This window comes from Cotesia typhae, unplaced genomic scaffold, assembly GCF_013202065.1.
Source record: "Cotesia typhae breed Kobodo isofemale line unplaced genomic scaffold, CoteBio_Ctyphae contig_22, whole genome shotgun sequence".
Lineage (NCBI taxonomy): Eukaryota > Metazoa > Arthropoda > Insecta > Hymenoptera > Braconidae > Cotesia > Cotesia typhae.
The window spans coordinates 6,022,962-6,036,016 of NW_027423728.1; the positions used below are offsets into that span (position 1 = coordinate 6,022,962).

Sequence of the window (13,055 nt, forward strand, 5' to 3'; positions counted from 1 at the left end):
AGTATTAATGACTATTAATTAGTTGATTAATTAATTGATGAAAGAACCGGAGCTAAGTGTAAGTTTAGTGACCGTATGCTTGTATAAATGTCAATTTATATAAACTGTAACTTCCAAGGTCATGAACAGTTAACTTCCGCACGTGGAAAAAAAAGGAAAAAATTTTTTTTTCCACGATTATTAAATTACCACATGTCAAATGACAATTTCGTGACACGAATATTGATCCACTGACTTAATTTTACCACCGACGCAAGTGGGTATATATGTACCGAGTAAAACACCGTTATATGCTGTGAACATACGAAAAAAAAATAGAGTAAAAAAAAATAGGAAATAAGGTAAGCTTTTGCTGGAAACGTTCGACGAATTTTCAACGTTTCTAGGGCATGCTTGCAACCACCGAATTTGGATTTTAGCCAATGAAATTCCGACGGTATAACCCGGATGAAACTCATCCACAAAAAAGAGCAAAAGTACATTATGTTTAACATTTTTTTTTTTTTTTTCCACAAAAACCTTCGTTGTAAAACTACCAACTATACACAAAAAAAAATACTCGTTTATTTTATGTGAACAATAATTATTGTGTTAATTATATTTTATTTTTGCAGAGTAATAAACTTATTTTTTTCACGGCATTTAAAGAAAAAAAAAAATTTTTTTTTTTTAATTTTACGGGTCAATACCTCTCCATTTGAGATGTGCTATTCGGACCATTTATTTATTTATTTATTTTTTTCTGTTTACTGAATTACATATACGTCTCGAGGCAGTTGCTACGGCTGCTGAACACTAACTGCCAGCAATGTCATTCCGATTAAAATAGATACTAGAAAGAAGAGAATTAAAATAAATTGTTTAGTAATGGGTTTACCTCCCTCGTATATTTATATAAAAAATAATGTAGACGAGTGCCCTTGCCTGGGCGCCGCTTGTTTTGTTTTTGTAGCTTGAATATTTTGGGTGTTACGAGTCTTTTTAGAAGGCCGATATTTTTTGTTGGGATCTTAGTAGAGATATGTTAATTTTTTAGAAATTTAAATAATTTGAATTTTCGGAAAAGAAATTTTGTATAGAAAATTTTCATATTCTGGATTGTATCAATTTATTTCTGAAAGACGGATTCAACAATAATGCTTAAGACTTTTTGACAGTGTAATTTAAATTGTAGATATCGAATGTAATAAAGCTCGAAGCGCATTCTCTAGCTAATTCAGCGGTAATTTTATTGGCTCGGATATTACTGAGTCATAATCTGACATTGAACTTTTTGAACACACTTCTGCGAAGAAATGTTACATTTTTTTTTATATATTTACGTTGCATAAATTGGTCAAGGATATAAATAAGAATCTATAATAAAAACAAAGCCAATAATTATTATTATAATTAAAAAAATGTAAAAAAAAAATTATTCCAAAGTTAAGTCCCGAAAATACGAAAAAGCATTGAATTCTAAAAACGCAATTAAATTCCATCAGAATTAGTCATCGGCCAGTGGTACAGCGGTAGTTAAGAAGTGAAATGAAAATGAGGATTGCGCTTATTCGTGTTATATATAGGACAGTGGTTTTAGAGCAACCACTAGCGAGCACATGATTGCTGCAAATGTAGATGTAAATGTAGATGTATAATGTTAATGTTAGAGAGTGTGTTTCTATGAATAGAGGTTGCCCTTGGCTGAGCTTAACTACGCTACGTTACTCGTTACGTCAGATTTAAGAAGCAAACCTGTGCTGTTCTCTCGGAGCTGTAATGTAACATAAGCTGTACTATAACTGTAAGAGATTTAAAAGTGGGTATAAATTTAAAAGAGACGGTGAGGGATTCAGCTCCATACTCTCGAGAGGTAAATAAATGAGTGGTGGAGATGAAGGTGATGGAGGATGATGAGGATGAGGATTGAAGCAACTCAACATCAACATACACTTGACAGTGATGAAGATTACTTTAAACTTTATCACAAAAATGTGCTTTTTCATTTTATTTTCCTTAATGTTTTAGCAATTTATGATTTTATGTTTTAATGATGACTTTCTAGTCGTTACAATTATCTATGTTTGTTTAATACCAGTAATTGGTCACCAAAACGATTTTTTATTATTTTATTAATCAAAAAAATTTTTATACTGAATAAAATTCATTTTTTATAAATTATAATTTATTATTAATTTTTTTTATCAACATCAGTGTGAAATTTTAAAAATCAATTTTGAATTTCCCGCGGAAAAAAACGTTAGTGAAATTTAACCGTCAGTTTTTCAGATTTTATGTTAAATTGACAATAATTAGGATTATTTATTGAACAAGCTCAAAGCTAGAGATAAAAACTCAGGATGATTGATGAAGTACTTTACAAGATACTGTGATAAAAGTAATATTGAAGTTAAAGAAGTACTTGAAATTTAAAAAATGTTCTCGTTTAACATTAATTGAAGAATTTAATAAGAAAAAAATTGAAAAAGTTTTCAAACTAATTAAATTAATGATAATTTTATTGTGAAAGAAGGTTTGTCATCAGGTAACAAGAGTAATAATAGTAAAAGCTTTTAAATTAATTTTAAAAAGTTTAACAAATTAGTTTAAATAAAATAGTATGTTTTTAGATGTTTAACTGTTAGGACAAATAATTCAATGTTTGCACGAGTTCTCATTACTTTTATCTGTCCGCATAAAACTTTAATTATGCGCATAAAGTTTCTGTTCTTTAATTTTCGTGAAATTAACTGAGTTAAGAAAATAAATACAAAGAAACAGAATGGACATGTAGAAATTTAACGGTGTGGCATGTTTGGAGTATCATAGATTGTTGTTAGGGAATTGAACTGATCAGAGTGGAAAACCAATAATCGGTGGTTTTCAATGATGATCCAAGGGTTCAAGAGGATGAGGGATGAAGGATGAGGCACTTCCTCTGAACAGGTTTGATAATTCCTCGTAATCAGGGATATTGAGCTTGATATTATATGTTTCTACCCCACTCATTGTACATTGACGTATTCGCATCCCCGATCTCCGATTATATTCATGTTCACTGCCTGTGCTTAATTTAGGGCTGTGTTTATTACTGCTAATATGACTCAATCACATGATTACTTAGTCATGGCCATTCATATTGCGATAATATAATTTAGTAGAATATAATATTTAGATATAACAAAAATTACTTTTTCAATTTAATTGTTTGGTAATTTATTTAATTTTTCAAATATTTCATTTTAATCAATTATTATCTATATTATTGAGAGAATGAGAAAAATTTTGTGTCCTTTTTTGTGTCACATAGTAACTGCAAAGTTACTAGTTATAAATTAACTGTTCGACTATTTATTTTTAATTTAGTTAACAATTATATTGTTAATAATCAATATATAAGCTTCAATAAAATTATTTTTTAAATTTTTCTTTATGTCAGATTTACCGATCATTAATTAAAGAATTACAAAATTTTGTACTAAAATTTTTTTTTTAATTTGAAAATTAAAAATATAAATTTTTACCTTGACTTTTATTAATATTTTTGATGTATTAATATATAAAGTGCCTTACTTTACTAAATAGCACGGAAATATAAAGAAATAAAAAAAAAATTGCTTACTATAAGAAGTAATAAAACATAAAATAAAAAGAAATTGTAATTACTAAAATTTATGTCACAGCCAATAGTAAAATTTGCAATTTAATGTACCGATATCTATTTATATTTTTTGTTCAGTTTCATCCTCCCTTGATTTGTTAAGATCAATGGTTGACAGGTGAGTTGTAATCGGATAAAGCAATTTTGTCGACTGCCGATTTTTAACATCCCGAATCCCGATGGCTAACCGAAGAAAATAAATAAAACAGAGAACAAAACAAAAAAAAAAAACGAGGAGTTGTGATGCGACTTCCAGAAGTATAAAAGTCCAGAGAATGTTTGAATTATGGATGCATCGGGTATCACTAAGGTCGTGGATAAGGGAATTAAGGGTAGAAATAAAAGAGCAAGGAGAAAGTGCAAAAGAGTCAAATAAAAAGTAAAGAAAATGGAGGATGGTGAACGAGGTGAGAATTACGTTTTAATCGGCAGTGCAGCGGGTGCAGATTTGGTAAAAACTAGTTGCTGGCCAGATGGTGTGACAAATCTAATGCACATTCGCTCTAAATATTATTGTTTTTTTACTGCTGTTTTATTTTTAATTTTAAAAACTCACGATAGTAAACATTTAAGTTGATAAGCCGGAGGACGGTGAGATGAATATTAAGAATCCAATTAAATCCGAGGACAATAAAATTTAATGCTACGTTATTGTTTTTACTTTTATTGTTACTTTATTTTTTATGGCGTTCTTTTTATCCAGGGTATATTTTAATAAAATAAAGTTGTTGGATATTAAATTACGCGACGGGTTTTCATCTTTATTTTCTTATTGATTGTTTGTTTATTAATTTTTTTTTTTTATTTTTGCGAAATTTATTTGACGAGCGATTGCTTTTGATGCTTCGGAAGAAATTCATAAATCAGAAAGGGAGAGTCAATAATTAGATTAATCAAAATAAATTTTTTTTTTCATATCATGGTTCATAAAAAAAATTTTAGATGAAAACTTTGTAAATTTTCACAAAAATGGAATTTTTTTTATAATTCAGCCAATAATTGAACAAAAATTCGCTTAGTCAAATATTTAATGTCTTTAAATAATTATACAAGGAAAAATTAAAAATTAAAATTGTCAAGAAATATGAAACAATAATTTTGTACGCAAAACAATCAAAGTTTTTTAGACATTGCGGGTGTTCAACAAAATGGTGGCCATGGGTTTATCCACTGCGCAGAAGATATGCGCAAGAAACATTTATTTTTAATATATAATTGTACTTCTAAAAATAGTTTATTAAAATTTTAAAAATTATTTTATACGTGAAGAAAGGAAAATTGTTTAGATCTTAACAATAATTTACGTACAGCAATTTAATAGTTAGATTGCTAAATGAGTAGACTATTAATGTGTTAGCAATTACAACCAAAAAAAAAAAAACATCTAAATTATTTGATATAAATTTTTTACCATCATAAAAACTTTTTGCAAAATATGTAATCTGTCATTCTTATTACTATAAGTCACTTTTCATGATAGAATAAATTACAACCCATCAAAAATTCATAAATATCCAAAAGTTTTTCTAGAATTAAAACAAAAACTCGGTATTAAGTTTTTAATATATTCTTGTCCTAGTAAATTAGCATTAACTTTTGTTCTATCGGATGCAAATTAATTCTTGAATTAAAATGCTAAGATTTAAAAAATTGCTGATTTAATAAGTGGATTTTCATCATTTTAATCTCTTAATATCTCAAGTTTTAATTTCTAGCATAAAGTTAATATACTCAAGCTCGCAGTATGAAAAATTAAATTTTTGCTGATGAAAATTGAAGCAAACTATTTTTATTTATTATAAATTTGACGCGAAAAATAAAACAATAGAGTTTTTGGCGAAGTTAGTCCATTAAATCTATAAATACATAACAAACGAGCTTTTAAAATTTATACGTGTCTTTGGAGTATGCATTACGTTTAAAAACGTAGACAGTGAAGTAAATAAACCAGGCCAGGGATAATAAAAAAGCTTTGCATTTAGCATTTTTTTGTTATTCAGAGACAAAATGGTAATAAAAGAAACCTTTTATTTTATTTTAGTTTGTCAACTTTGGATTCACTGTTCATTCATATGTATTAGTGAGGAAGGTAGAACCATTTTTAAATTACCGAGTCATCCTGATGAACTTGAACTCTACTCGAAGCGTCGCGACGCCAAGGGTCAACGACATGTTCGCGCATAAAAGCTAACATTCGATATTAATTGGCTTCTAGTGTTTTACGTCATCCTTCGGATTAAGAGATTTATTTCTGTTGTTACTATTTAACAAGAGAAAAATTTATCGACCTAAAAAGTTTTCGTTTTTTTTTTGTATTTTATTTTTTTTAATTTGTACCAAAAATTTGAAATTGTTCATCAATCTAATTATTACATATATTTTTGGATTTGGTTGTAATAGACTGCGATTTTTCGGTTGCGTACTGATAAAAATGGAAGGTCCAGTGTTTGAACCAAACCAAGCTAATTTATAAAATTAGTTTTTTCTGTAAGGAATTTTTTTTTTACAAGTACATTTTTTTCTTGTCAAAATTTAATTTAAAATTAATTAAATTTAGTATTTTTAGTGAAAACATATTTACTAAAAATTTTTGAATAAGTTTTAAAAATTTATCAGAATTAAAAATGAATATTGTTTGATTTGTTAATGAAAATTAAAATTTATATCAGTTTCATAATTTTGATATTTTTTAAATGGATTTTGATTCGAATATAACTAAAATGATTATGAAATTTTTCATTAAAAAAAATTCGGTAACTTGAGACATTGCGCACAATAAATAATTGATTTATTATTTATATGCAAACCTGAGAATTTATCTCCTTTTTTATAACCAGGGGGTAAAAAATCAGCCGGTGGTGTTATCGGAGTTGCGGTATCCCAAGTAGGTACAACATCAGGGTGAAGACTGCAATGGCCCATTGGGGGTAATTCCAATAATTTTTGTTGTTTGTCACACCGACGACGACGTCTTCCACCGGGGGTGAAAGTTTTCACCGCGGTCAAAAAGCTTACACCACTCATGTTACTTTCGCGATTTTCTGGCGCTATTGTCGACTCGATACCGCGGTACGACAAGTAAGGAACCATTTATTTAATAAATAAATTCATTGAAACAGGATGACAATTTTAATGCATGTTAATTTTTATTGAAAAAAAAGAAAAAAGAAAAAAAAAGAAACTTAATTTTTAAAAAATTAAAATGAGCTGAATAAATGTCAGATTAAATAATAATAGTAGATGTTAATATTGATAAAAATTATTGAAGTTATAAAAGAGTAATAATAATAATAACAATAATAATAATAATATAAGGGTTGTAGTGGATTGCGCGTCTATCGTTGACTGATCGGAGTTTAGATTTCGCGAAAGCTCAGCACTGTTTCAAAAGTGTTAGAGTTGCTGCGCAGCTTCGCCAAGTGGCGGCAGCACACAGTGCCGGTAGAGTGGTGTAGAATAACCGGAGAAACGATCGGACGAGAAAACGCGTGGGTGGTTGTTGTTGGTGGTAGTATCGGACGGCTCTAGAGGTGGTAGAAAACGAGTGGGAAATAGATGAACGGGGGATGCTGTACTGGGGTTTATCAAAGAGGGCTCGCGCATGAAGAGGGATGCCAGGGAAAATACGTGTTGTCCCCATACACTGACATTCGTACCCCGGCCAAGGGAACCGAACCGATCGTTACCGAGAAAACTCGCACGTGCAACGATAATTATATAAAACTATACATTTATCATAATGATAGACTTTTTATATAAATAATAATAGTAATAATAATAATAATATGAAAATTTTAGAAAATAAAAAAAGTAAGAAAATTGAACAAATTTTTAAGCTATTAACTAATAAATAAATTATTAGGAATAAAAAAATTCAGTTTAATAATTTTTTGAAAATTTAAATCACAATATACATTAATTGAATACTTTTTAAATAAATCAAAAAAAAAAAAATAATATTGCCATGACAGGATCAATTACCAACATTTTAATGGACAAATGTGATGGATAAAAATTTATAAAACCAACTAACTATTCAAAACTCATTTTAAAAACTTGACATAAAAAATTATTATTATCATTACTAATAAAAAATTATTACTGTTATAATTTTACTTAACCATAAGTAATTAAATTTCCACAATGTAAAGAACATCCAATTAAATTATTATTTATAGTTACAATGTCTTTTAATTATTTTTTGTTTGCTCTTTTAATTATAAGTTTCTTGAAATTTTTCATTATCTTCATAAAAAAAAAATACATGTTAAAAAAATGCTGAGGTTTTATTACTTCTTTTGATCTAAAAATTTTTCATAGTTTTTTAAGAATTTTTACTCTTTTTTTTATAATCAAAGAACAAATTTTTTTTTTTTAAATAGTATTATTCAAAATTTTCTTTGTGCATAAGTAGGTAACTCGATAATGGATATATTGAAAGAATAAGAGTTACTGCAGTACTAAAGCTGAAGAAAAATCCACAAAGACTGTTCCATATTTAATGTCCTCATTTTAAAAAAAACAACGCTTTTTATATTATTTTTTGCACTAATGGAATCCAATTCCGCTCGGTATTCACTATCTTTACTTTTTTCTGTTATTAATCTACGGGACTTAATGGATGTTTATTTAACTGGCTGTAGGCGTCCTGTGACGTCGTTCGCAAAGAACAATTATAATTATTTATTACTGCGTGACGCTTCGAGACGAAAATTTCTGATCCGATGAATTGAATTGTATTAAAATAAACATGCGTAGCTTTTGCTTTAAAATTTTTCGTTGTTTACGATTCTTCTCTACGTCACGATTGAATGAATAAAGTTAAAGGAAGATACAACATCAGAATGAATGAAAGAAGGAAGCTTTTTATTTATGTATGAGATTTGCTCGCTTTAATAATAAATCATTTTTAGTGACAGTTTTTTCGCGTCTAATCTACAGCAAAAAAATTCCTCATAGTTTTTTTTTCTTTCGTTCCACTGTGAGAAATTTGCGGAGTGAATGATTTTTAATTGATTCAATCTCTTCTGAATAGTGATGTGAAATGACCGTGAGTTTTGATTTCGGTCGAATCACGAGCAATTGACGAGCATTTGCTCGTCAATTAAATTCATTTCTTTTTTATTCAGTTAATAATATTAATATGCATTTTTTTTTTTTTTTTTTTTTTTCATTACAAAAATGCACCTAAGAATAAAAAAGAAAAGAAATTGATTATTAAAGGCACTTAGAGTGTGTTTAAATTTGAAAAGTACAAAATCAAATTTGGCAAGTTTTTCGAATAAAAATAAACAAATTTTATTTGTTTAAATATTATAAAATTCGTTTTTAGAGATTCTTAAAATCAATCTAATTTTTTTTTTTAGTCAGATGTAAGAAATAAATTTGAAAATAAAAAAAAAAAAATTGTATTAAATTTTTTTTTTTTTTTTATACAGTTAGCAGTTTATGATAAATTATCTGAATAACATTTTATAAATCGGCTCCCAGATGAAATAAAAGAAGAGGATATTTTTATTTTTAAAAAATTATTATTTTTATATTTAAAAGAAAAGGATCTTTCATTTTTAAAAGATTATTGAAAGGGGAAGATGGTCGATCTTAACAAGCATCGAATGTTATAATTCTATGCTTGTATAGCTACCTTTGAAGTATTTTTCTGGTTAATAGTCTACTATCAGACAAAATAGGTAGAATTTACATAATTTTTCATGTAAAAATTCTTTGTAAAAATAATAAAATTTATTTTAATTTTATTTATTTTCTCTAAAAAAAAAAAAACCGTGCAAGGCATATACGGGAGTAGCACTGTGCTTCTTAAGGGGTAGCAGGTTGCTAACTTCACAACAGCAACAATAAAGTTTCATTTCTAAAAATAATATAATTTTTTCAATAATCTCTTAATATAATTAGTAAAGGAAAAATTTTAAGTTTCAAATAAAATATTACTGTACACTATAATTGATGTAAACTATTGTAAAAGACTTGTAAAGTAGCTACTGTTAAACAATAAATTATTATTACTATTATTTGTTGAAAAATTTGAGAAATTTTCATGTCAGCAAATTTCAGAAATATTAGAGTGATTTTATTTAACTAAATATTTAAAAAAAAACTCCGTATTTATTCCCGAATATTTGATGAATTTTTTTTAAAAATAGTTTTGCAAATTTTTTTACTGTTCTGCCCTGAATACACTAAGCGAAAAAAAAAAAAAAAAAAAAAAAAATTATTTAAATGACTATGCAACGTATCAAATGATGTATAGCTGAATTGGCTATAGAGCGTATCGAAAAGAAATGACTATACGGCGTATATTCAGAATAGCAATACATTTCCTCATTCTGACAATATTTTTCCCTCCATCTACCTTATATAAATATTTGATAAAAGAAAAAAACAAGATTAAAAATAACAATTGATGTACCCACGTGGAAAAGCGATTGACAAAGATACAAAAGAGCTTATCCGTGAACTTGCAAACAGTTCAAGGACACGTCGGGTGAATGAAAGCGCATTTGAGATAAATTGCTTTTTAACTGATATGATAAAATGTCGAGCAAATGTTTGGTGGATATGCTATCAACAATAACAATAATAAATAAAAATAATAATGAAATCCTTACTTTGATAATTTCTTCAAGCATAAATTTATATTAAATTTTTCAAGTATGTTATTAAAAATTTCTGCATGGGTTTCATTATAAAAAGCTCTATGTAATATAATTTTTTTTATGCTTCGATAATTACTCGTTTAATTTTATCTCCAGGAGAAAATTGAATCCGAATTAAATTAAATTAAATATAATATAAAATTTATTGTAATGTAGACTTCTAATAATACAAATAATTGATAAGAAACGTGAAGGTAAAAATAATAAATATAATATCGATGAGCGGAATATAGTTGATCGAAATTTCGACTAAAACTTAATATTGAACTAATAACGTTTGATGAAATTTCAAAAGTTTATTTAATAAGTAACACATTGATTGAATTAATATCAATTACCCTAAACCAAGATTGAACTTTATTAACTTTTCTATATAAGATTTACATTATTACTTGATGAGATAAATATCTCTTGAGATTGTTGCTCTGGGAATTGAACAGCTTCAAGTTAAACTTCCTGACGCGGTTATAAATTACTTACTATCGATCACCGTTCTCTCTGATTACACGACATGAAAAATTGTATACTTTTTTTTTTGCGACAAAAGCTGTTGTTATTTTTTTTTTAAAAAAAAAAAAAAAAATATATATATATATATATATATATATATATATATATATATATATGTAAAAAATAAAGCAATTATATAAATACAATTTAATATTAATGTATAATCTTTTCTTTTAATTTTTACATGATGGAAATTCAATAAATTATTAATTTTACTAAAATGTATTGATAATTTTCAAGCGCAGCAAATATTTGAGCGTAAATTTAATTACATTTCAAGCCTCATTTTCCTCGCTGAATTGAACACGGCTTTTTAAATTACAGTATATTAATATTAATAATGATAATAATGTTAATAATAATAATAAATAAAAGCAAATTGGGAAAATTACAACGAACAATTTTCAAGAACACGAATGAAAGCGATTGTGCACTAGAAACCTTGGCCGATTGATCATACAATTGTCCTCAGTTCTGTCCTCATTTTATTCTGAACAAAAATGAAATGGGAATAAAGGATCATTTTCAATGAAACGGTCTTTAAGTTTTTCTTTTTATTTTTTTTTGTGTATGTATGTTGCATATATAAATCATTTATTTACTAGTCAATAGTTTACAAGTTTATTCAAGTTTTTTTATTTTGTAAAACTTTCATATTATTATTATTATTATTATTATTATTATTATTATTATTATTATTATTATTATTATTAGTATAGTTTTTTTATATTAAAATTTTTCCAACCCTTAAATTTGAAATTATCTTTATTGAAAATTAAAATCAGAATTTAAAACTCACCAATCTTGAGCACAATAATTACTACTACTTATTACTATTTCAATTATTATTATTATTGTTATTATTACTGTAGATTACGCTTAAAATTAACTATGAATTAAATTTAAGTAATGTTAAAAATAACCTTGACCTTAACAGTGATTTTTGCGAGTATATGAGACCAGAGGTAAGAACATTGATTTTTGGACCAGATAAAATATATACAGTCTCAACCCTCAAAGCTTGTGCTTTATGTGAGGAAATGGATGGATGAAAATGGAGGAACATCTATTCTTTGACACTTTTTTTAGCGCTGTATTATATTGGTTATCGGAACTCATACATTTTATATAAATTTTACGATCAACTATGATTTGTGTTATGATTTACGATGAATTTTTGCCGGGAACACGAAAAAAAGCGCCGAAGAAAATAAAAAAAAAAAAAAAAAAAAAAAAAGGAAAAATAGGTAAATAAAATGTAAAATGACATATTTACTATGATAGTAACGGTGGTAAGAAGAGAATAGAAATGAGTAGTACTAGATGGAGTATAATAAAACCCCTGAGGCATTAAAAATAAAAGTAACGAAGAACGGGGTTAGATGATAGAAAGATGTAAGTTTTTAAAGTCCTTTTTGATGAATTTTACCCTCTGGCTAAGTGTCAAAAAGACCATGACGGAAAAATTTTAAAAATGAGGTCGTGTGACATATTGCAAAACCTACTCAAAAAAATACTCTGCATTCAAATACTAATGTACATGTTTTAGATATCGCGCTTTTTTTTTTAATAAATAAAAAAAATCAATTTTTTATTTTTAATAATAAAATAAGTAAGTCTTTAAATTAAAAGCATAGCAGATAAAAATTGTAAAACGTCGGGACAGAGCGTAGGGATCAAGCCAAAGAAAAAGTTTGATATTACAAGAACTTGCGTACAACAAAAGCATTTTTGAGTGCTCATTTTTTTACTTCTTTTTTTTTTTTATATTTCTGTTAAAAATAAAAACTGGTCAGACTCTACTGGAGGATAAGAGTAATCGCAATGTACGATATAATGGTTTACCCTTGAAAAGGAAATCTTTAGTCCGGATTTGAGAATGCCTGTGGTTGACGTTAAGAGCTTTCGCTCCGTCTAAACTCGGAAAACCTATTGCTTGACGAGCCTTGTCGTTTTTTTTTTGTCTACCGTTTTTTTTTTGTAGACCTAATTTTTGTTATGGCTTCATTACATTAAATTTTCATGGTTTCTGTTTTCCGGCTTTTGAATTTTTACCGTAATTTATTACCCGTGAGTAAAAAAGCTTTATTAGAAGAAAAAAATTAGAAAATGTACAAAATTTCATACAAATTCAATATGTATGTTCATTTTTAAATTTGTCTAGTAAAACTTTGATTTTTCGTTAATATTTTAAATAAAATTTACCTAAACAAGTATTAACATAATAAATT

The 13,055-nt window shown here is 27.0% G+C and overlaps 1 protein-coding gene across 9 annotated transcripts in view; it reads right to left on the minus strand.

Moving 5' to 3' along the window:
• The window catches only part of LOC141538451 (phosphatase and actin regulator 2), a 114,316-nt gene that overhangs the window by 10,646 nt on the left and 90,615 nt on the right, over nt 1–13,055 (minus strand). The window lies entirely within an intron of this gene.